The 23,205-nt window shown below is 34.3% G+C and overlaps 1 protein-coding gene and 2 non-coding genes across 4 annotated transcripts in view; 1 reads left to right on the forward strand and 2 right to left on the reverse strand.

The window, feature by feature from the left end:
* The window catches only part of LOC112051927 (uncharacterized), a 46,053-nt gene that overhangs the window by 8,186 nt on the left and 14,662 nt on the right, over positions 1 to 23,205 (forward strand). Inside the window, exon 2 of one of the 2 annotated variants that reach the window (XM_024090786.2) lies at positions 15,616 to 15,705. The exons of the other annotated variant lie outside the window; for it this stretch is intronic. The gene's annotated coding sequence lies outside the window, so the exon portion shown is untranslated. The remainder of the gene's footprint in view (positions 1 to 15,615; positions 15,706 to 23,205) is intronic. 2 annotated transcript variants of the gene reach the window in all.
* Trnae-cuc (transfer RNA glutamic acid (anticodon CUC)) lies at positions 10,703 to 10,774 on the reverse strand. Its single transcript has one exon. It is a non-coding gene; the product is annotated as a tRNA-Glu (tRNA).
* On the reverse strand, positions 11,222 to 11,295 carry Trnan-guu (transfer RNA asparagine (anticodon GUU)). The gene has a single exon. It is a non-coding gene; the product is annotated as a tRNA-Asn (tRNA).

Raw genomic sequence — 23,205 nt, forward strand, 5'->3', positions numbered from 1 at the left:
TTGTATGACATTCGTGAGTTATCACTCATCTGATACTTCATACTATTGACGACATCTTAGATGAGTTGGTAATGTCTAGGTTTATAGCAGAGATGACATTCGAGAGTTACGATTTCGTATTTTATAATGTATTTTATTCATGATTGGTATCATGGTAGAATTTGCTTATGGACGTATGGTTACTAAGGTTAGGCCATCAAGCGATTTAACATCATCCTAGATAACTAGGATCATCATCATTATCAGCCGATGGACGTCCGCTGCAGGACATAGGCCTCTTGCTTGGAGAAGCATCTAGGCTTATTATATCTACTGTGGTCTAGGTCTGAAGCCGTATAATTTATTAAATTATTATTATTTTCATGATGCATTTTTAAAATTTTAGAAATCTAAGATGATAATTTAAAAATGCCAAGAATTCAAATGAAAAATGTGTCAAACCTATTTCCGTATTAATTACGTCATTTCCTCTAATATGTATGAGTATTCAGGAAGTAAGTAATTTATTTAGGTATTGCCCTTTAAATTAAATAAATTGTAGATAATTTAAGGAGACTTTTTAGACATTAACAAGCTTTAAATTATGAACTAAATTAAAAAATACTCATTACCAATGTAAGAAACATCTAAAACCTTGATTAATAAAATAATTAAGAGTTTTTATTAATCAAGTTATCACCTACTGCATACAAAGCTCTAATCATCAGTACAATGTGCATTACATCATCAGCAGCCGCGTGCCGCTCGTTGATGTCTGACAACAAAATGACTTTTTGTGATGTCGTGCGCCGACTTTCGCCGACAACCGGACGGCTTTTCACCGACACGAGCCGCGGGCAGTGCCGGGTTGCATAATTATGATAATACAAAAGTTCTTATTCATTTTTTTTACCCGAGGGCCAAAATAGCATATGTATGAATAACTCATTTTTTAGCACGCTCTACAGCCTAAAAAGATTGACGAGTTTCAACATACCTACTCGTAATTTAGATAAAAATAGGTTTACTTTAATTGTGAAAACGACTACCTATACGTAGTGAAAATAAAAAAAGCAAATTAGGACATAAACGTGTAATGTATGTATTATTATATGGATAGTTTATCTAAACGAGGTTCATCCTTATCACTATATACTTTATCAAAACTCCTACTGCACGGAAACTGTTCCGATTCATCTAAAAACTACCTACTGTACAGAAGTTATAAATAAAAAGGGAGTTTCTTCTTCTTCTAGATGTATTGGTCCTACAGATCTTCCCTGTATCATATAGACCACTTCTAATTTATTGTGATCGCCACTGACTAGATTTTTCCTCCAATACTGATCGCGTATGTTGATAGTTGAGGGCACAGCGCTTAGAAGTCCTGGCACAATCGCAGTTAGTCGTTATTACCTAAACGTATGAATTACTTGAAACTGTAATAATTATGTAGATAATTCCGTCACATTTAATAGCTTCCTCTGAATGTGTGCAACTCCGGACGCCGCTCCGACTTGTCCTTGGACCACGCGACGGTGCTTGCTGTTAAATGTTACTTGTCGCATTCAATGAATTAGTTATAATAACTAGAACATAACCACAATGTAATATGCTAAAAGTATATTATAGGGCGCCTGTCCACTCTAACTGCGTAAGTGTTTGTACCAATAGCGACAAAATGAAAAACAATAATATCAAAAAACATTGCGTAAACATGCATAAGTGTTTGGAGTTTGTTGTAATTTTATTGCATGTTCACTATTTTATTTAAAACCATTATGTTATTTAATAATAATATAGATTTTTTAATAATGCCTAAATAACGATTTAGTATGAACACATTTCTTGAAAAAAAAAACATATTAACAATTAGATGGCTATTGAAAAATATCTCGATATTATATCTTTATCGAGGTATTTTTCAACAGCTCAAAAATGATCTAAGATAGTGGCAAAACGTTGCCAAGTAGTAGTACTATGTAAACATTTGACAGGTTTTACTCATATTCATTTAGTGTATTACAAATGTTCTCAATATGTTTCGACTCTCAAAATAGATCAAAGCAAAGTACAAGGCAAAGGGCAGTAAGTGGGATAAAATGCGGATTTATATATTTCACAAAAAATCACAAGCATTATTTTTGTACAAACACCATGATTGACTCATGTGTGATACTCGTTTCATGATCTAGTTATGTTATGGATACCTTGTATGGCAAATTATAAAGCACATGTAGGTATTACCGCGCCTACAACATCAATATTAAGCATAACCAGCTTACCATTAGATGTTTAGGATTAGTTTGATATACGCAAGTCATATTTTATATTCTTGTACATTTGAAAATCCATGAAAAATAGCCAAAATGTTCAGCAAAAAATATTAGTAATATAACATGCTATACAATGCATAGGGTTATTAAAAACCTATCAAAGTTAATAATTAACAAATGAAGATAAAAATACTAATAATAATTTTTACTATTAAAAACCGATACAATAAAATATGTACTTGTATTACTCGAACTTTAATGCCTCAAATAATGTACATTATTTTAATATTTATTACTATTTGAATAGAATGATTTTTTTAATGTTTATTTTATAATCATTACATCCGCAATGATCTAATTATTATTGATAGTGATATAATTTTTTAATTGTATAACAAACCTATAAATACTATGTTCTACTCGCCGCGACGCAGTGTACGAGTATAAGACATCAACGCGCTTCATCGTATTCGATTGTACTTGTGATTCAACATTATTTTGCTTTTGTACGAATTATATAACTTAATGTTTTCAATTAAGTTAAGAGGTACGTAATTTTTAATTATCTAACTTTATGTTCATTACTAATTATTATTATTTGTTTTTATTTTAAATGTTACGTCTTTACTATAATTTTATAACATTACGATCGTTAATTTCGGTGAATTTAATGTATAATTCACACTTAGATTATTATAAACTATACGTTGTTAATAACTTTTCACAATATATGTATAATTATGGCAATATATTTTTTATAATTAAAGAAATAAGTTACTCAACTTACGTAGCTTTTTATTATTATTTTTAATAAGAGCTTCTGATTATAACTTTAAATGTATGTATTTGCATGTAGCAGTTATTTCCGGCTGCGCCGCCAGTGGTCGAATTTTGTCTATTTCTCTGTACAAGATTATCTCGTTGGTCGCATGTTAGTGCCACAGATGTGCAAGAGGGCTAAATACATCAACTATATATACAATAAATTTAAGTTTCCACGCAGATAAAACAACCAACTGAGCTCAATTATTTCAGATGGTTACCAATAAAATTCACAATGACATGAAGCCGAAAATAAATCATCTCTATGAAGGTTGTCGGTGGCAGCAGCACAGTATCTTATCCGAAATGTACTTACTCATTAGGTACTCCCACGTGACGCGTCCCATTTTACGCCGACCTTGGCGCAGAATTTATTCTATATAAGGCTGTGCAATTACGTAGGATTTAAGTTGTTTTTTATTTAAATGCGTAGTTGACAAATGTAGTTGGCTTTTTACCAACAACCCGATTTTATCTTAAGTTCCATTTGCGTTAGATTAAGTATTCTGAAAATCCTAAAGTTAAGACCATTTTTCAGCAGTAGTACATACAGCTATAATTTTTTGCAACGTTTAACATACCTTAAAGGTACTTCTTTTCATTTGATAATGATGAATCCAAATCGGGGAGCAATCAAAATGGTTTCTTTAGTAAAACTAACCTTCCCTCATTAATTGAGTCACCCAATGTAGAAAAATTTAAATGGTGTTTGTATATATCGCGTTTTAACTCTTTAGGTCTAACCCCAATTTTGAACTTTACATGAAACATTTATATTACGCGAATCTTTAAATTGACACATTACTTATTTCGTCAAATTAAAGTAAATAAGTAGTATGTAAAATTGTCTGTGTTTGAGATACAATATACATACTCACTTGTATTTGTAAAAAAAACGACAAAATGCCATTATGTACCCACAGAATTATTGATAACTTTGATTTGTTGACGATAAAAATAGTGAAATTCCAGACTACTAGAGTCGAGAACGATGCCGTTTCGATCGAGTTACAGAGGTATTCGCCTATAGTAGATTGACCTACCTAAATTTTACTTCATTAGGTATCCGCCAATGCTACAATATTTCGCCGCTTAATTTAGTAATTACCTTATAACCGGTCATGTAGCGTTTCTAAGTCTATCTTCGGATGTCGAGATCGGATATTACCAAATTTAGATATTAATAGTTACCAGTCAAATTTATTGAAAATGGAACGGATTTTCCGATTCCAATTTTACTTATTTTGTTTGGAATGAAGGCATTTAAAAATAAGCGTTGAATTATACAAGTTACGTGTAAAATGACCATTCTCAGAGTAAGATTATCTCATTAATACTGCTACATTCAGAAACCAAAGTTAACCTACACTTTATTGGAATAAGTTTGGTACACGTCAGGTAATATGGATAGAATCTAATAGTATCGTGCTGGTGTTTTTTGAAGTTTTATAATTAAAATGAAGTTTGGTGTAAAGTAAAATAGTATAAGGTTAATAAAGTTTTAATATAATAAATGCTCCCACCGCTTAGTCATGTCTATCAGTTCCATGCGTTCACATGTCTATTGTACGCCCATTGTGTAGCCAAGACCCGTGGATGTAGACCATAACCTTCCATTGGAAAGGCTCCAGCGCACGTGGGAGCAAGGTGAGCCGCCTCTACGTATTATGTAGTCTATAGTGCACTGTATCTTATTCATATATTCTACCTATAAATTCTTAGTAGTATCTATAAACTACTATTGTATTATTACGTATTCCGTACTCAGCAAATAATAACCTGCAATAGGTACAGATATATTACAGAGGTTCGGAAGTCACATAAGGCTTATGTCCTGCAGTGAACTTTCATCAGCTGATATGATGATGATGATGATGATACGAAATGTCAGATTTTTAAACCAAAATCTCTATTGTTTACTTCTTTCAATCATCATTATTATTATAGGCGCCCGCTAATGAACATAGGTATCTCGTACGGACTTCTAAACACCGCGGACTCAAGCCGACAGCATCAAGTTGCTTCCTGTAATCCGCTTGAAGACATCTTTCAATCTAGTAAGAGCAAATGTTCTTTTTTTCTTCAGATTGTTGTTTTTATAAAAAAAGTCGTTAACGAGCACAAACTACAAGGTGTCACAAGTGACGTAATGCGAGTATATTATAATAATTAATACACTTGCCGTGGAAAGTAGGAAATCGCTAAGTAATCGCTCTAGTTTCGCCGCCGTTCGCGTTATTATAATATCTCGGTGAAAGCCTCCGCCGATATTCGCAGACTAGCTTGTTCACACCAACGGAACCGTGGACGTTAACTACTGTACTGTGTACCTAGTATATGCCATTCAAGTACAAATTCTTGAGAAACCTTCCTAATAATGCTCCCTATTGATACGAGAAAGAGGTCACTGAAACGTAACGCGAGGAAGGCGCGAACACTTGATACCGAGTGCATTGCGTGTGTCTTGAGTAACGCATTGTCGCCGAACACGCCACTCGTACGCGGCGTGGCCTGGATTGTTGTATACCGATGGATATTGCACTAGAAATTGCGGTTTGAGTATATCCCTGAATGTATTAGTCGAAAGCGCAGTGTCGGTCGACCCCCCACTAGGTGGACCGAGCACATTAAGCCGGTTGCAGGGAGCCGCGGGATGCTGGCGGATCAGACCGTGATGATTGGAAGTTGAAAGCAGTAATGAGGTAAAAGTTGGAGCGCACTTGCCTAGACAATAACTACCCCCACCAACTAAACGAATCGCCTGTGCTACTGCTAGGTGACACTAAATTAGTGATTAGTCAAACGGATGGTAATGCCGTAAGTAAAACGATAGCCAAGACATAACCGATTTCAATGCGGATCGGTCTAGATCAGTAGTAGATCATTGAGACTTTATATTTTTATTTATTGGAAAATCTACTTTAAATTTTAGTTTTTAATAAATTATAGTTGGTAGGTATCCGTTCGTTTGACAGTTTCCGACATAAATATCCGAAGTCCATAAATAATGTAAAGCAATCAATAATTTTCTCGCTTTCTCTGTATTTCGCAAGGCGAGCATATCCGCGGTATGGGGCACTGCGGATGGTGGGGGAGGGGGCAGGGCGCGGTCACTTTCACCGATGTTTCGGAGCCGCGGTAATCTGCGGGAGCAACGACCGAGCAGCACTGACCTCAACGTAAACAGACTAAAGCGAGTGCGTCCGTGCGTACAACTTGAGCTAGCCTCTAAGTGGAATATACACAATTTTTATTGTATGAAACTATACTTCATAATTAATAAATAACCTGCATTCACACGAGTTGAACGCAAAACTAATCAAAAAAAATTTGACGGCCTCCGTGACGCAGTGGTATGCGCGGTGGATTTACAAGACGGAGGTCCTGGGTTCGATCCTCGGCTTGGCAGATTGAGGCTTCGGCTGTGGCAAGTTACCACCCTACCGACAAACACGTACCGCCAAGCGATTTAGCGTTCCGATACGATGTCGTGTAGAAACCGAAAGGAATGTGGATTTTCACCCTACTCCTAACAAGTTAGCCCGATTCCATCTTAGATTGCATCATCACTTACCATCAGGTGAGATTGTAGTCAAGGGTTAACTTGTAAAGAATAAAAAAAAATTTACTTCATAAACCAGATCCACCGTCATCATCATCAGCTGATGGACGTCCCCCGTAACGATTTCCACGCCGTTGGATATAGATTAGGTGTGAATTTGCTAAATTACTTTTGAAAATGTATATAAATTAAAAGTAAAATTGTGTTACATGAACATAAAAAGAGCTAACTTGCATGCACGGAGAGTGTACGTAGGGTGACTTGTAGTTCGGCGCGGTTTCTAAAAGAAAACTTATTTAAAACATTTTCTACTAATTATAAACAGAGCCGCACAGTAATACTGAGTAAGCAGAATGTTTGAACAGAAACGGATAAGTATCTCACGTTTTGAAGATACCTACTACATATACATAGATTCGCCTTTAAATATTTGATCAGTCGTAGAAAGCGATGTCTGTGTGAACTAAGCCTATTATTTTATTTTTCGTATAAATTTCAAGTGATATTTATTTTGTTTTTCCGCGCGTTGGCAAACTTTTATAGGCGGTACTAGACCACTTGACAAGCTTATGTTTACATACATTCAACATAGGGCCTCAAGAACTAGAGAGACTCTGAGGTCTATAAGCTTGATTTTTTTTGCCAGACCTTTGTACATTTAAGAAAAACTAAAATTAAAAAAAAATACGAAGTCTGGCCAACAGGTTCTTTAAAAAAGAAAGCTAAATTTTATTGTACCGAAGACAGTCATATTACAAGCCTACAAAATCACATAAATGAATATCAAAGTAGGTGAGATCAATTGACCCGACTCCCGCGACCACGGCAAAAGTAAGTAAATGTTATTATAACAGTGCAACAATGGAGCCGTTACACAGAACTACATAATAACTGTTACGGCGGTTACAACACGAAACAATAAACTCAACCTTGAGTGCTGCAAATTCACATTGTAAACTCTCTCACGCACTGCACGTAACGATTTTCGTAAGCCCAATTAGTGCTTACGACTTGCCTCGCTTACGTCATTGCAGCACGTAACGCCTCACCTGCCGATGATCATCATTCCACCATCATCATGTATAATTAAAGGTCCTTTGCATACAACAAGCCTCCTCCTCCTATTAACCTTGTGCTAGCCACTTACCATCCGATAAGCCCACATGCCTGCAATGCTAACGGCTTGACGTCCGATAAAACTGATCGTGTGTCAAGCCGTTACATGCATGTGAGCTTACTTGATCGTCAGTGGCTGACCTTGGGGATTACCCATCACACTGCTTCAATGCGTATCGGCGAGCTTAGAGTGATTATTAGTGTTTAACTTGGTAACTCCGACTAATTACAAATAGTCTGAGCTCGGTTATCACCACATCTATAAACGAAGATCCAACCAACGAAGCAGAGTGCCTAGTGGCAGTTTTCAATGTTTTCATACTGTGACGTTCGCGTTTACGTTTACGCGATCGTCACAGTATGAAAACATTAGTAACTTCCCACTCTGATATCTTTCAAAGTAAATATTTAAAATTTGTCAGTAGTAAATTACATATTGTAAAACGTACGAAAAACGCACTCAATCAGTTTAATAATTTATTAATTCTTACAATATAAGCAAATCAAAGCAATTCGGTTTTTTCAACGGATCGCTTAACATCCGATGTTAGCGTTGAGTTTGTATAGGTATGTGCAAATTATTTAAAAACAAATCTCAGCCGTTTGCACACAACACGACTTGAAACACTAATTATAAAAAAACTTTATAGTATTTACATAAGCACTCGCTTAATATTTAGCCCAAAATAATTCCGAAAGTAGACCTGAATAGCAATCTCCCACAAGAATCAATATTACTGTCAAACCCAATATCATGACAATAGTCATTGTCATGATATTGGGGATAACACATTATAAAGTGGTGTCTGTCTTCCCGACATTTTTGATAAGATGAATATAATTTTCATAATCATTGATGATATAATTTATTTATACCTAAATTAATCTCATACTCTTATGAATTACAACTTAGACCATTAATAATGGTCTAAGAATTACAAAGACTGAAAAATTCGTAGATTAAATTCCGACCCACTTTTGTTCTACCATTCATAAATATGTCCAAGTTACTATATGGTAGTAGTACCACAGAAAACATGTACTAGTAGTAGTACTACCCAATGTAGCTGACACACAGACTTAGTATTCACTTCACTTCGCGTCATTACTCGGCGCAAGTGTTCATTGATGTGAGTCGTGTTGTGACATAAGCTGCTGTACTGAATCATAACTAGTGTGATGTTACAATTAATGCAAGTCTTGTGTAGATGAGCAAGTCGCTCATGTTAATTGCTGTAGGTATCGAGTGTGACATGATTGCAATGGCCTTAATTTAAATTCGCTGTTATAAATTAGAAAGGATTTTGACGACATCTCTGAGAGTCCTGGAATTGATTTGTTGTTGATGCCCCTATGAATTATGAAAGTTCTAATTTTGCTTAAGTTTCTGGATTCGTTTATCTAAACGGGTTTACATTACCATAATACCACAGGGGTGGTAAGCTTTGACCTTACGGTTTGACGTTTTGCTAAGATGCCGTGTAAAAAGAAATCAGTCAGGTCAGGTAGTCAAGCGGTTGTCGTTGCATAAAAAAGGTTGTACTGTTATTTGCTTGGACCGACGGACAATTTCCTAAATGTATGTATGTTAATGCGTTTGTTCATTAATATGTAGTAGATATGTAAATTGTTATTTCTCGTATCCTTAGGAAATGATTGAGTCATGATATTTGGTACACCGTTCGTATTACAAATTATTAGAATAATTTTACCATGTATTTTTCCATTTTTTTTTTGATTCGGTCAAGTGTCTAGACCCTCAACCAGCCAATTAAAAGCCTTTCTAAAGCAAAAGCAAAATCGTGCTACTATGTCACATGTTTTGTAACTAAAGAAATTATTTCAGGATATCCCGTAAAAACTACGTTTTTAAGCACGCTAACCATCAACTTGCTACAATCGTATATAATTTTTGCATAAACTAAAATGACATTTGCGTAGCATTTGAACTGATCATTGAAGCTTGTCATAGAGTGCTAAGCCAGTAGCATGCAGCAGACATAAGCATTGTAGTACTTCCGCGGTCGAGCGCAGTCGCAAAGTGTCCTACTACAGTTAATGTCATCCGCTAGTGATATAACGCTATAGGCGCGTAGTGCAATGATCTTTCGTTACATAACCTGTGACCCGGCACAGCGGCAGACGGCAGGTCATTACCAATGTCAACTGACTGACGTACTACACGAGCACGACCTTTGAATAAACACTGGGAAACTTGTCACTAAACAAAAGAAATGCCGAAATTGTCTCATGTCACTGGAGAGTTCATTTGTGTCCATGTAGCTTAAGATCTATCTATCTATTGTCACTGATAAATTAATAAGAGACAGACCAGCTGGCCTATTCACTAATTCGGTCAGGTAACTATATCTGTAACTGACTAATGTCATCGACCTGCTGTATGATATCCACAAAAGGTTGACATTTGTTACATCTCTACGTCTAAATTAGTGACTTAGACGTTAGGTAAGAGCTAATTCATAGCTAATAGGTAATTAAGCAATATTAGCTATGAATTAGCCCTTACCTAACAGTATAATATGATATGGAGGTTAGGTTAGGTTAGGTTAGGTTAGGTTAGACGTTACACCAGCAACTTCCAAATTCTGTAACCTTTATTAGTACGAAAGAAACATTTTCTATTTTAGTCTTTTTATACATAATCCGCTGAACCAAATCAGATGAAATTAATTAGATAAACGATTTAGTACAAAGATAGGTTGTAATTTGGAAATGACAATTTAATACTGCTGGGTTTGTTACAAAAATAAAACTGAGTAATAGTTTGAAGCAGGTTTATATAGCGCTTTATTTTATTCTGGGCAAGCAATGATCAGAAAAACCACGAGAAAATCATTTTAGAAAAGAAAAACAAATTTCTGTGCAGACAAAGTCATAGGTTGTATTTAAATATTTACCTACATATTAATAATATTTCAAAAAAGTATTCCGATACCGGGAATCGAACCCGAGCCTCCTGGGTGAGAGCCAGGTATCCTAGCCACTAGACCATATCGGATATGATGTGAATATTGAAAATATCAAATGTAACACAAATTCCAACCATTAAAAACTGCTACTAATATTTAAATCGATAAAATAATTAATCATCTTTACGATTCCTATCAAAAATATGTTCTACGTACTACGTAATGTACTCACTCGTACTACGTAACATCAATAAAATCATATTACATTTTACAAGTAGATTACCTAATTGAATGTCATGCTTTCTTATCACGGTGCTGTCAAATTTGTGGGACACGCTCTGTGGATGCGATAATCTTATTTTGATGAACAAAAGAAATTACTTTTTGTTTATCTTGAAAGAAGTGGCGTGAACAATTTGTGACGTTACGTAGTACAAAAAGTCAATATCTTACAAATGTTTTTTTAATCATTTTGTTTATGTGAATCTTTGACATTTTTTATTAAAATTTGTATGAAAAAAAAGCAAAAAGAATCGCGCCCCCGGGTGGGCTCGAACCACCAACCTTTCGGTTAACAGCCGAACGCGCTAGCCAATTGCGCCACGGAGGCGATGACACAAGTGGCGATAATTACTAGGGATTTTTTTTTTATTTTATTATTATAATAGCATGTATTAATTATCTGTACATAATATTACAGTAAATATGACTAATTTATTACATTATTTTTACTAATATTATAAAGAGGTAAAGTTTGTGGTATTTTGTGCAAGTAGGTAGTCTCTGAACCGATTTTGAAAATTCTTTTACCACTAGAAAGCCACGTTATTTGTGAGTGCCATAGGCTATATTTTATTTCCGTATTCTCATGGGAATAGGAATTACCCGAGTGACACATAAGGGTGTCGGCTATGTAAGATGCTCGTAAAACTCGCGCGCATTAACTTGACACGTGGCTTTCAAACTCAACTGAACAAACAGTACAAACATCATTCGAGCCAGGTGTCAAGTCAATCCGCCGAGCTGTACCTAAAACTTAATACGTGGTCACGCTATAAGCTAAGAGGTTTACAAGAGACCATCTTAGAGAGAATTTCCATCACCTCACACCCTTTCCAGCTCTGTAGTTCCTGAAAGAGTTTCTGCGCCGGGAGCCTTGGCGAAGCTGTTGCACTGATTAATAGCACACATATAAACTCGAAAAGGGATTGGCACCGTTTCACCTCGGTCTCTGATGTCAGCCACTGGCCATCCAATAAGTTCATGAGTGATGACATGAGCTTGTCTTGCTTGTGATTTAAGTAACGAATTAAGATTAATTTACGCTTTAGTAAAATGTGGTCGAGTTTATACGTAAACGTTCCCGGAGTTGATATATTGTGTGTTTAGAGTTACAACCCTTTAGCAAGCAGCACAAAGCGAACTAAGTTAAGCAAGCACTAACTAAACCGTGACGCCTAGGTATGATGCAGACATTATACATTCCACGAACGCCTACATTGTTTGAATGTACTGAATGACGAACTAAAGCGCTCTGAATGGAATCCGAACTACATGCCGGACTCCGCGACCGCGTGGCTGTGACGTCACCGCGTGCTGACCGCTTGCCCGGCAGGTACAGAGGCGATCACTTTCACTCTATCACCATGAGATCACCCGGCAAGTGGTGTGATAGACTTTATCTTAAAAACTTTATGTTAAAAAAATCGAAGGGGTTTTATGTCGGTGTAATATCCCTTTGATTTTTTAAAATTTCTTACCGAAAATGTGTCTATTTGTTTCACCTGACACCTCTTTGACAATCTTTAGAGCCTTAAATGTTTGATCGATTTCGACATAATATAGAGAGTTGTAGGTGTATAAAAAAAAAAATCCCGGAATTTCCATTGCTTTTAATTTAATACTTGTCTGTTTTTTCTGTGTTGAATTAACATATCTATACTAATATTATAAAGCTGAAGAGTTTGTTTGTTTGTTTGTTTGTTTGTTTGTTTGAACGCGCTAATCTCAGTAACTAATGGACCGATTTAAAAAATTCTTTCAGTGTTAGATAGCCCATTTATCGAGGAAGGCTATAGGCTATATATTATCCCCATATTCCTACGGGAACGGGAACCACGCGGGTGAAACCGCGCGGCGCCAGCTAGTTACTTGATAAAATCGCTGATTTAATTGATTTATTGTTTCATTAGATAATCCATTCAATATTATAAGTAAGTTGAATACATACCTACCCTCGAATCATTAAAAATCAATGGTCTCTTTATGCTAGCAAGACTGCAAACGTTCACTATTAGTTAGAAGTAGTACACCAATTAGTCACATTTCAAAGACGTTCTAGAGATTCTAAAGATTGCAACATAACTTGCAGATACCTCCTTCAACATACCTATATGTGTTTTTCAAATTTAATTGCTATGTCAGTGTTTTTTTTAATGTTTTTGTTTCATTTAATGTCGTCGTGTTAGTGGAAGGCCGGTGTAGTCGACAGTCGACAAAGGCCAAGTGTGAAGTGTAGGTAAGCGATTAATCAAATAAATTGTTCGTTCGTGGTCGTGGTCGTGGCACTCGTGCCGGCGGCTATGGCGGCGTTCCAGTAACATTTACTGTGAAAGGTTACAGTTTTAATTATTATTAACTAATCAAATTACTGATTTATTGCGGTTTTAAGAATATCATATACATAAATTGACTTAAGTAACCGAGTGCATTTTTTTTAGAAACGTGACAGCAGCATAGCATCAATGATCAAACTAGGTAAATCTTACAATTTGTTGAAATTGAAATAAAATAAACACAAGCTGAAATGATTAAACTGTATTCCAAATATCTTATTACTCATTCTTAAACAAATCGTTACTTTATTAGATGGTTAATACATTAGTTAAATATAACTTATCACCACATAACATGTCATCATCCTCTTGCTAGACAACAATTACCCCAACCAAACCAAACCTCAGAATAAAACCATAATCATTAATAAACAGTACAGATTTAAATATTTATCTGGAAGAAGGAGTTTTTATATGTTGTCTTTTGTATTTGTAATTATTAAATAACTAAAAATCTAACAAATTATACATGTCAAATAATTGTAACTTTAAGATTACATAATGGAACCACAGCTCCACCCCCCAATCTCTCCCCTCAGGTTTTTGCCCCTTACGTCCCGTATAAACATAAGTATTGACGACGCTCTATTGGAATCGCTACAATATCACAGTCATGAGTCAATCAAGTAAGGACCTCGTCTTCCAAACTTTCTTCAACAAAAAAGCGTAAAGTCTAGTTCGAGTTCAGAGAGTTTTTAAAGAAATCGTAAAACACAATTGATAGGCTTTTAAATTAATTTAAAATAGAATACCTGATATATACAAGGTCACTAGATAAGAATATAATATGTTCCTTATGTCGGATCTCGTACAATTGGTCACCTGATAATGTTACTAAAAAGCAATTCTGAAACACAAATTTTGATAAACTACCCATAAAACTTCATAATTCACGCTTACAACGCAGAAAGTATAAAACGAAAGTAAAACAACCATTTGGAGCCGCTTCGAGCCGCCTAGAACCAGTTCAAACCGGTTGTGGCTACTTTAGAAGGATTGTCCGGTCATTCTTCCTGTCATTTCACTTCTTTTTATCCAATCTTGTCTTACTATTATCACGAATTAGAAGTTAGAACACTTTTCATTCGAGTGATCATTATTATCTATGGTGGTGAGGATATTTTAGCTTGGATTATTATAATTATTATATATTACATAGTACCTATGTAGGTATAAGTATGTACCTATAATGCTTATGACTTTATGACACCTTACCTTTCTCTGGATCTACAACCCTACTCGACGTGTACTGTTTACCTGTTGGTAACAATTAACAAAAGAAATGAAGGTGAAAAATGCACGTCATTAATTTATAACTTATTTATTTTAAATTATGTATTGTTTTTTCGTAAAATTTTATTAAAAAATCTAATTGTTCTAAGCATATTTTAATTGAATTTCTTTTCATTAATTTAAGAACATGTTAATTATAATCAAAAGTGCCGTCATCTTGTCGTCTATCTCTATCTATATTCTCTTGGCGAGTAAAAGAAATCACTAAAGCTGGCAATAATAGGGTAGTTGAATCTAATATAAACAATATTAAGTTCGCATAGTACCTACATGTATATAGAATAAAGGTCCGAAATATATCGATATTAATTAATAAAATTTAAGGATTTCTTTTAAAATTTGATTAAAAAATCATGTATTTTAAATTTAAAGTCTCAAAAAATATAAAAAAAAAATTCAGTCTAGTAAAACGTTAATAAACTATTTAAGACCATTTAAAAAAAGTGTCAACTAGCCTATTGCTCCGTCACTCGCGCGCAAACTTATCTTGCACGCACTCTATCCTCATCTTTAATTCGTTTGTTAGTAAACAAAACAGATGTAGTATAGCTAATGTTTATCACGTAGTACCTATATAGGTGCGATGGATTTGTTTTTGTCTGTCGAGATCATTATTCATTATTTAATTGCTCTGATTGTTACGCCTTAATAGATATATTTTACAATTTAATAACGTGGTATGAGACATTCCTTAAAAATAAATAGATCTTTCTTTTTTCCTTTTTTTTCTTCTTTCTATTTTAACCTTAAAATAAGTCGGATTCATTTCGACGGAGACACTCGTACGAGTAGCTTTAATACGACAACTCTCTACTTACCTTATAACTTGGAATTAACCAGTGTGATTACTGATTAAGTGATTAGTAATCAAGCAAGTGTGAAAAATATTATTTAACAGCACTTAATTAATTATATAAAGTACTTAGTGGTAGCCCACATGCTCACTGGTAGGTGACGTCCGTGTCGCAACCGGGTGCGGGTTCTATTCCGGTCAGTGCACTCATTGCGTTGTTTTGTTTCAGGTACGGAGCCATTATGTATTGAGTTTACTGCACGCAACTACATTGTGCGAGTACATTGTTATCATCGCTAAGGAAAACTACAGTTTTAAGGTACGAATTTTATAGAAAAGGCACAGAATACATATGAACAAGGAAAAGGTAGTATTTGATCAGAGCCACCGCAGCATTAGTGCTCTTTGTTCTGTGATTAGAGCATCTGAAGCAGCTTTCGATATTTTAGGGTCATTGAAACGTACCTGTAAGAAAGTGTAGGATCTGTATTCACCCGCACGTGCCTTTGTTGGTGTGTTTGTAGATTATCCTCTAAAATTCTCCAATTTAAATATTAGTACTAAAATGGATATTCTTTAGAAATATTTAGTAAATAAAGTGGTCCTAACTTGAGTTTACATTGCCTTAATTGGTTTGCGATAATACAAATGGAGTAAATGATAGCATCAAACACGAAGCCTTCTGTACACAAGAGTGTAACGACGCTGGACACTGGACACGTCCTCCACACAATGAGACACGCGACACTGAGACACTGCGACATAAACAAACAGATATTGTCTTAGAACCATTGTTGATCAACATTTCTGTATTCTCGACATTCCTTTTATCAAAGAGTTTATAAAGCATGGCCTACACATATTGAAGCAATACCTATAGCCACGGTTGAGGGACCGGACACAAACACTATACCGAAAGGTCTAGGGTTCGAAAGCGGTTAGACTATTCTCGTAACACTCCTACTAAGACAAACGAGTGGCGAGGCTGAAGTGGCAATGGTCAGGGCACATAGTTCTAAAAGCCGATGGACGTTGGGGTCCCAAGGTGCTGGAATGGCGACCCCGCACCGGAAAATGTATTGTTGGCCGACCCCCCACTAGGTTGACCGAGGACATCAAGCGTGTTGCAGAGAGCCGTTATGCAGGCGGTTCGAGACCGCTTTGTTTGGAAGTTCATGCAAGAGGACTGTGCTACTGTGTGACTGCGTGATCTATGTCTAGGAGTAGACGTCCATCGGCTGTTAAAGATGATGATGATAATAATAAAAAAAAACTGAAGAAGAAAATCATCGTCTACAATAAGATCTTATCGCAATGCAAGCTCGTGCACAATGCATTAAACTGAGGCCATGGCCATGAACGTGGATTCTATAGCCTGATGTCCTATCGCGTTATGTAAGAGTTTGATCACCGCCAGGGAAGTCTACTGTTGAACCCGTTCCACCACATGCATACATTGCACTTAGTTGGAGTCTCATTAAGTATATCGTCTCGTCTTTTAAAAAGAAATTCACCAGCTTACCCTTCAGATGAAAGTGATGGAAGGCATGAGATATATGAATGATGATTTTACAATTTGATAGTTGTCCCTTATCTTTTCGTATCCAAAATGATAAAGAGATCACAGAGTAGGTATAGGTATTAAATATCATGTATATAGGTAGATGATACTTTCCTCATCCCTATATACCCACTATCATTATAGAAAGAATTTCTCTAAGTACTTAATGTTGACACGAGTCTGTACAAGTATTGTCACTTTCTCTGACAATTACTGTCGCACCTAGACATTACTCGGGGCACGTTTGATGACCTCCGCCGCGCGCGCGTTAGTATTGAGACAGTACCTGGTTCTATTCCCAGTTTGGATCTATTTAATATTTTCCAAATTTTATAACAGCTATTCTGGTAGGTTTCGTGCCAAAATATTGAAGTACCTTAGTAACGCCAAGGGAATTAGTATTTTGGTACGACGTAACGATGAAACTACTGCATGACCAAACACGGTTGAGTGTTAGCTCGTTCGACAAGTGAACCTCGTCACAGTTTTATACCTATAGTATGTCAGTATAGTACAAATCTTTGTCATTTTCCGCGTCATTTTGCGGTCTTGGCAGCATGGTCGAAGGCGTCGGACTAAGGGATCAGGATAGTAGTTCCTGACTTACCTCAAATCCATCTGCTTATCAGTTCTCACACACTTGTGCACTACCCATGCGCATGGATCTTTACCAACCACATCATTAAAGCGATGTCCCCTACTAACATGTCATGCGTCGCGGCGCGAGGCGGCTTGCTTGCGTTAAACGGAACGCATCTGAATACCTACTCGCCATGACTTGCATTGCTTACTGCTTTACGTAATGTGCGACCATTTGAATTACTTAAATACTTTGTAAGTACTGTATCTATGCTAGCAAAAGGCACTGCCCTTCTTTGTAAATGAACATAAAGCAACAATTTTGTTATTAGTTGACATTTTGATATACGTAGGTAAGAAATGTGTGAGTGAGGGACAAACATTTTATTAGATGATTAGCGGACGCCCGCGACTTCGTCCACCCTCAGACCCGAGAATAAGTTCTCCCGTTTTTCCAACATTTCCCTTCACTGCTCTGCTACTATTGACCGTAGTCCGCAGCGTAATGAAAAATATACTAAAACCTGCCCAGGAGTATGTTTCGTTAAAATCCGTCGAGTAGTTTTTGTTTCTATAATGAACATACTGACTGACAGACAGACAGACAAAAACATTACTGATTTCATTTTTGGCATCAGTATCGATCACTAATCACCCCCTGAAATAATTTTTTGGAAAAAAATATATTTCATGTACAGAATTGACCTTATGTGTAGGTATACAGGGTGATTCGGTCTTTAGTGCGGATATTTTTTTTCGTGGTTCTGTATCATTAATAGAATATAAATCTACAAACAGTTCGATACATTTAATGTAATTTTTTTTTTAATTTATGTCTCTAAAATAACAAAATAATGTACATATTATTACTAAACAAGATATATTCGGCTTAAAAGTGATCTGGTGACGTCCTTTAGGTATCAAACGAAAATAAAATAAACGCACAATAGGGTGACCCTAAAATTCTGTTCAAAAGTAAATAACTTTAGCTAACGATAATTTTGTTATTTTTGAGTTAAAAAAAAAAGAAAAAATACGTGATCATTAAATTTTGTTTATGTACAAAATATAAAAATATCCGCACTAAAAAAATTTTCTTCCTGTAGATTAGAGGTTGACTTGATACAAAATAACAATCAGACAAATGTTTATGTACATACTTATAAAAGCAATGGAATAAAATAACACAAGCTGGAATGTATAAACTGTATTTCAAATAACTTATTACTCATTCTTAAACAAATCGTTACTTTGGTAGATGGATAATACATTAATTAAATAAACTTCACGCCACATAATCGCATGTTCGCCTCTTTTACATAGAGTATATATCACAATACCCTACCAACCTCAGAATAAAACCATTATCATTAATAAACAGTACAGATTAAAACATTTATCTGGAAGAAGGAGTTTTTATATGTTGTCTTATGTATTTATAATTATTTAAATAATTAAAAATCTAACATTCGGCCATACTGACTACAAGTTTGTCCTCAAACTTTGTAAACACAAATAAATTCTAACATTACATTATTATAAAGATTCACTGAACTATGTCTCATAGTATTTAAAATTTTAATTTATGTTTATTACCACAACTCATTAATTCTCCAATAATTTCTAATTATAACAAAAGTGAGTCCCAATTAATCTATTATTATTACTACTTGCTAAATTCACTGATTTACAAGTAGTAAAATTCAATTTTGTCATTACAGATATTTTCTAATTTTAAACCTTGATTTAACAATATGTTGAAACACCCTACAATACATTTAATTATTCTTTAAGAATTATATAATTATAGTTTAACAGATTTCTCATTCAATATTTACAAATTGTGAATACAGACCTATACAGATTTTGATAGTGATTCTATTGATAAAAATCCAAACACTTAAATTCAGTTAAACTGGTATGTTAATTCTTGTTTTTACAAATTTGAAATAAATTCAATCTTTAATCACTTCCAGATTCAGTCCAATTACCCAAATTCATGACAAAATTGTCTGTCATTTTGTCATTCCTAAACTAAACTAAAAGTTATGTTAATATAAAGTTATAACTATGAAACCTCGATTCTACAGAGACAGTTCTTATAATCGCATTAGATCATACAAGTAAATCATGTACTTTGACGAAAAACAACATCTAGCGAGGTAGGTCTTATGTATGTCTGAGCTTCCAGATGACAAGAGGGAGCTTTACTCTAGACAGAGACTTATTAAATATTGTAATTAACTTAGACAGAGTAGTAGATTAATTTAAAGCATTAAGTACATAGACGATATGTAATATTTACAAATGTAATGTCTTTATCTTCTAATATTTGTCTGAGCTTCCAGATGACAAGAGGGAGCTTTACTCTAGACAGAGACTTATTAAATATTGTAATTAACTTAGACAGAGTAGTAGATTAATTTAAAGCATTAAGTACATAGACGATATGTAATATTTACAAATGTAATGTCTTTATCTTCTAATATTTGTCTGAGCTTCCAGATGACAAGAGGGAGCTTTACTCTAGACAGAGACTTATTAAATATTGTAATTAACTTAGACAGAGTAGTAGATTAATTTAAAGCATTAAGTACATAGACGATATGTAATATTTACAAATGTAATGTCTTTATCTTCTAATATTCGGCCATCCTTACTAAAAGTTTGTCCCCAAACAACACAAGAATATCATGAAATTATGACATTACTATAATATCAACTATAAATAGAACAATGTTAACAATAAAATTTTATAATTAATTATCACACAGCATCCCATAAGTTATTTAAAAGAATCCAATGAAACTATAATGAAATTCTTGATTTCTTCTATATACTTTTATCATAAAAATGTTAAATAAGAATAAGAGTGATACATATTATAAATAAACATAATGTTCATGTGAAGCTTTTGTCAATCAACTTATCTATTTTCATCATTTCAAAACATTATTTATATTTGTCAAATTCGTCATCATCGATTAATGGCATCTGCACCGAACCCCTCACCACCCAGTCCAGAACTAGTAAAGTTACAGGACTTTGTGATCGTGTTAGACTTCCAGATGATGTGTGACATCTGCACCGAACCCCTCACCACCAAGTCCAGAACTAGTAAAATTACAGGACTTTGTGATCGTGTTAGACTTCCAGATGATGTGTGACATCTGCACCGAACCCCTCACCACCAAGTCAAGAACTAGTAAAGTTACAGGACTTTGTGATCGTGTTAGACTTCCAGATGATGTGTGACATCTGCACCGAACCCCTCACCACCAAGTCAAGAACTAGTAAAGTTACAGGACTTTGTGATCGTGTTAGACTTCCAGATGATGTGTTGCATCTGCACCGAACCCCTCACCATCAAGTTCAGAACTAATATAGTTACAGGACTTCATGATCGTGTTAGACTTCCAGATGACATGTGATAGAAGATAATCAAAATATAAAATCAGATATAAATACATATACATACATTTTTAAACGACTTCAAAAAAAAAGGAGTTTATCAATTCGTTGGAATCTTTTTATATTTATTTATTTATTTTATTTTGCTGTGTAATAATCAATAGAGAAATTATTATACAACAAATATATCCATAATCATTCACAAAACAAATAACGGTATATTAGTCGTCATAACACTACTATACTATAATACTATCTAAAATATTATCGATAACACCGGCCGACAAATGAATACTTTTTGAACGTTGTTTTGATTTCAGTAAAAATTATCAGTAATTTATAGTATTTTGAACACAAAAATACCTGCACAATTACTCTATCACATCAATTTTTTTTACAAAAAGGAAAACAAATTTTACTTTAAAAGCTTCTAACATACAGCAAAAATAACAATATCTGTATGATTGTCTTGCTTTCACTATATCATAGGTAGTACCAAAAGGTAGAGATTGTCTTTTGCTGTATGTCCAGTGTCCACTGCCTTAATTGTTCAACACGATTAGTACAAACTGCAGAGTCCACGATTTTATTTGTATTTTGAAGTCAAAATAAGCTACATATTTATTATACATATTTTCCACAAATTTTTCAGTTTTTGCTTAGAATCATAAAGTTTCAACAAATGTAACAAAATATATCTGGACTATTGTGACACTTTATAGAAGACGTTATGTTTATCAGACGTTTTCCAACAACAAAAAAAACCATTAACTAAAATATATATATATTTTTTTTTAACAAAGGCACTATAACAGCTTATTTCCACGAAACGCGTTATAAATAGGTGTGTCGTTGTTATAACTGAAGTAATTTCTCATGAGAGGTCGCTTAATTCAAAGAAAGAGTGCCAAAACTCGAAAATTTCACTGAAAAATCAAAACTAGCGAATATATTAATTTTACTAAAAATCTGATGTGATATGATAAAATTAGGTCTGATTTCGTAATCAGCACTACAAAATCAGTAGAAAAAAAATAATTATATCTTGGACAACGAAAATCGTGTCGGCCTGTGTAATACATCTATCCTTATATTAAAATTTTACCAAAACACAAATCGTCATCAGTAAGTCATAATTAATGAATAACATCATGGATGTGAGCAAATATTTAAAATATATGTATATATGATATCAAAACTAATAACTCTCAATATAATACATAATTATAATATCATCATATCATAAATAAAAATACTAAATTTAAATCGTGTGTTATCAATACATAGTGTAACTTCTCTCATCTTTGTGATTTGGGTCAACTGTCGAATAGGGCTGTGTTCAACCCAATGATTATCATGAGAATCTCATATATCCCATATTCATCAATCAATATCCATGCATCTCGGATCTGTAATCAAATATTTTCACACAGTATCACATAGCTCAGTCACTTAATCGTTCAGATAAATATCATACTTGTTTGACAAATAATTTAATTTAACATAACTAGCATACCTAGCATCCAAGAGAAAATCAGTCTATAATTGAATGAACCTTAGACCCGGTACATAAAATGAAATAAAATGTTAAACATGTGTTAATCTATCAATTTACTTTAATTCAGACAAAAGACTCTTTCTCTTAAAGAAATGCTTTTTTTTTTTTAATGATAATAAAGACTTCTTGAAAATATTGCGATTTATGATTGTAATAATTTTAGTATGTAATCCAATCCTAGTAGTTATCACTAGATAAGAAAAGATGATATTTGACTATGTATTGTATAATTATCTTCAGACTACCCCCTTTTTTGTAATAATAGTAGCATAAACCTGTCTTAGACCAGACCACCCCCTTTGTTATATACCTCTAGTTTGCTATCAGAGGTTTTACCTATTCATTAATTTTAGTATATTCTTTTTTTTTTAATTCTGTTAAATTTCTTTTTTTTTTTTTTTTTTTGGCTATATCCATTAATTATTTTACTGATGTAATGATTTAAGTCTCTATATTGATTCATACTTGATGCAGACCACCCATCAGTTGCATGCAGGTACCAACAACTCGGTGGCGTGCACTTTGTAGATGCACAAATGTACTGACTACCTAAGGACCCAATACAAATCTATATTCAAAACCTATACCACTTAATATGTTGGCCAAGGAATTTTCTAATTTTTTTTTTTTTTTACCTTTAGTGTACTAGTATACCCTAGTTAAAACCTTATGCACATATCATTGTAACCATCCGAATATATAATTCTAAC

The sequence above is a fragment of the Bicyclus anynana genome, chromosome 2 (genome assembly GCF_947172395.1).
Source record: "Bicyclus anynana chromosome 2, ilBicAnyn1.1, whole genome shotgun sequence".
In the NCBI taxonomy this organism is placed as follows: Eukaryota; Metazoa; Arthropoda; class Insecta; order Lepidoptera; family Nymphalidae; genus Bicyclus; species Bicyclus anynana.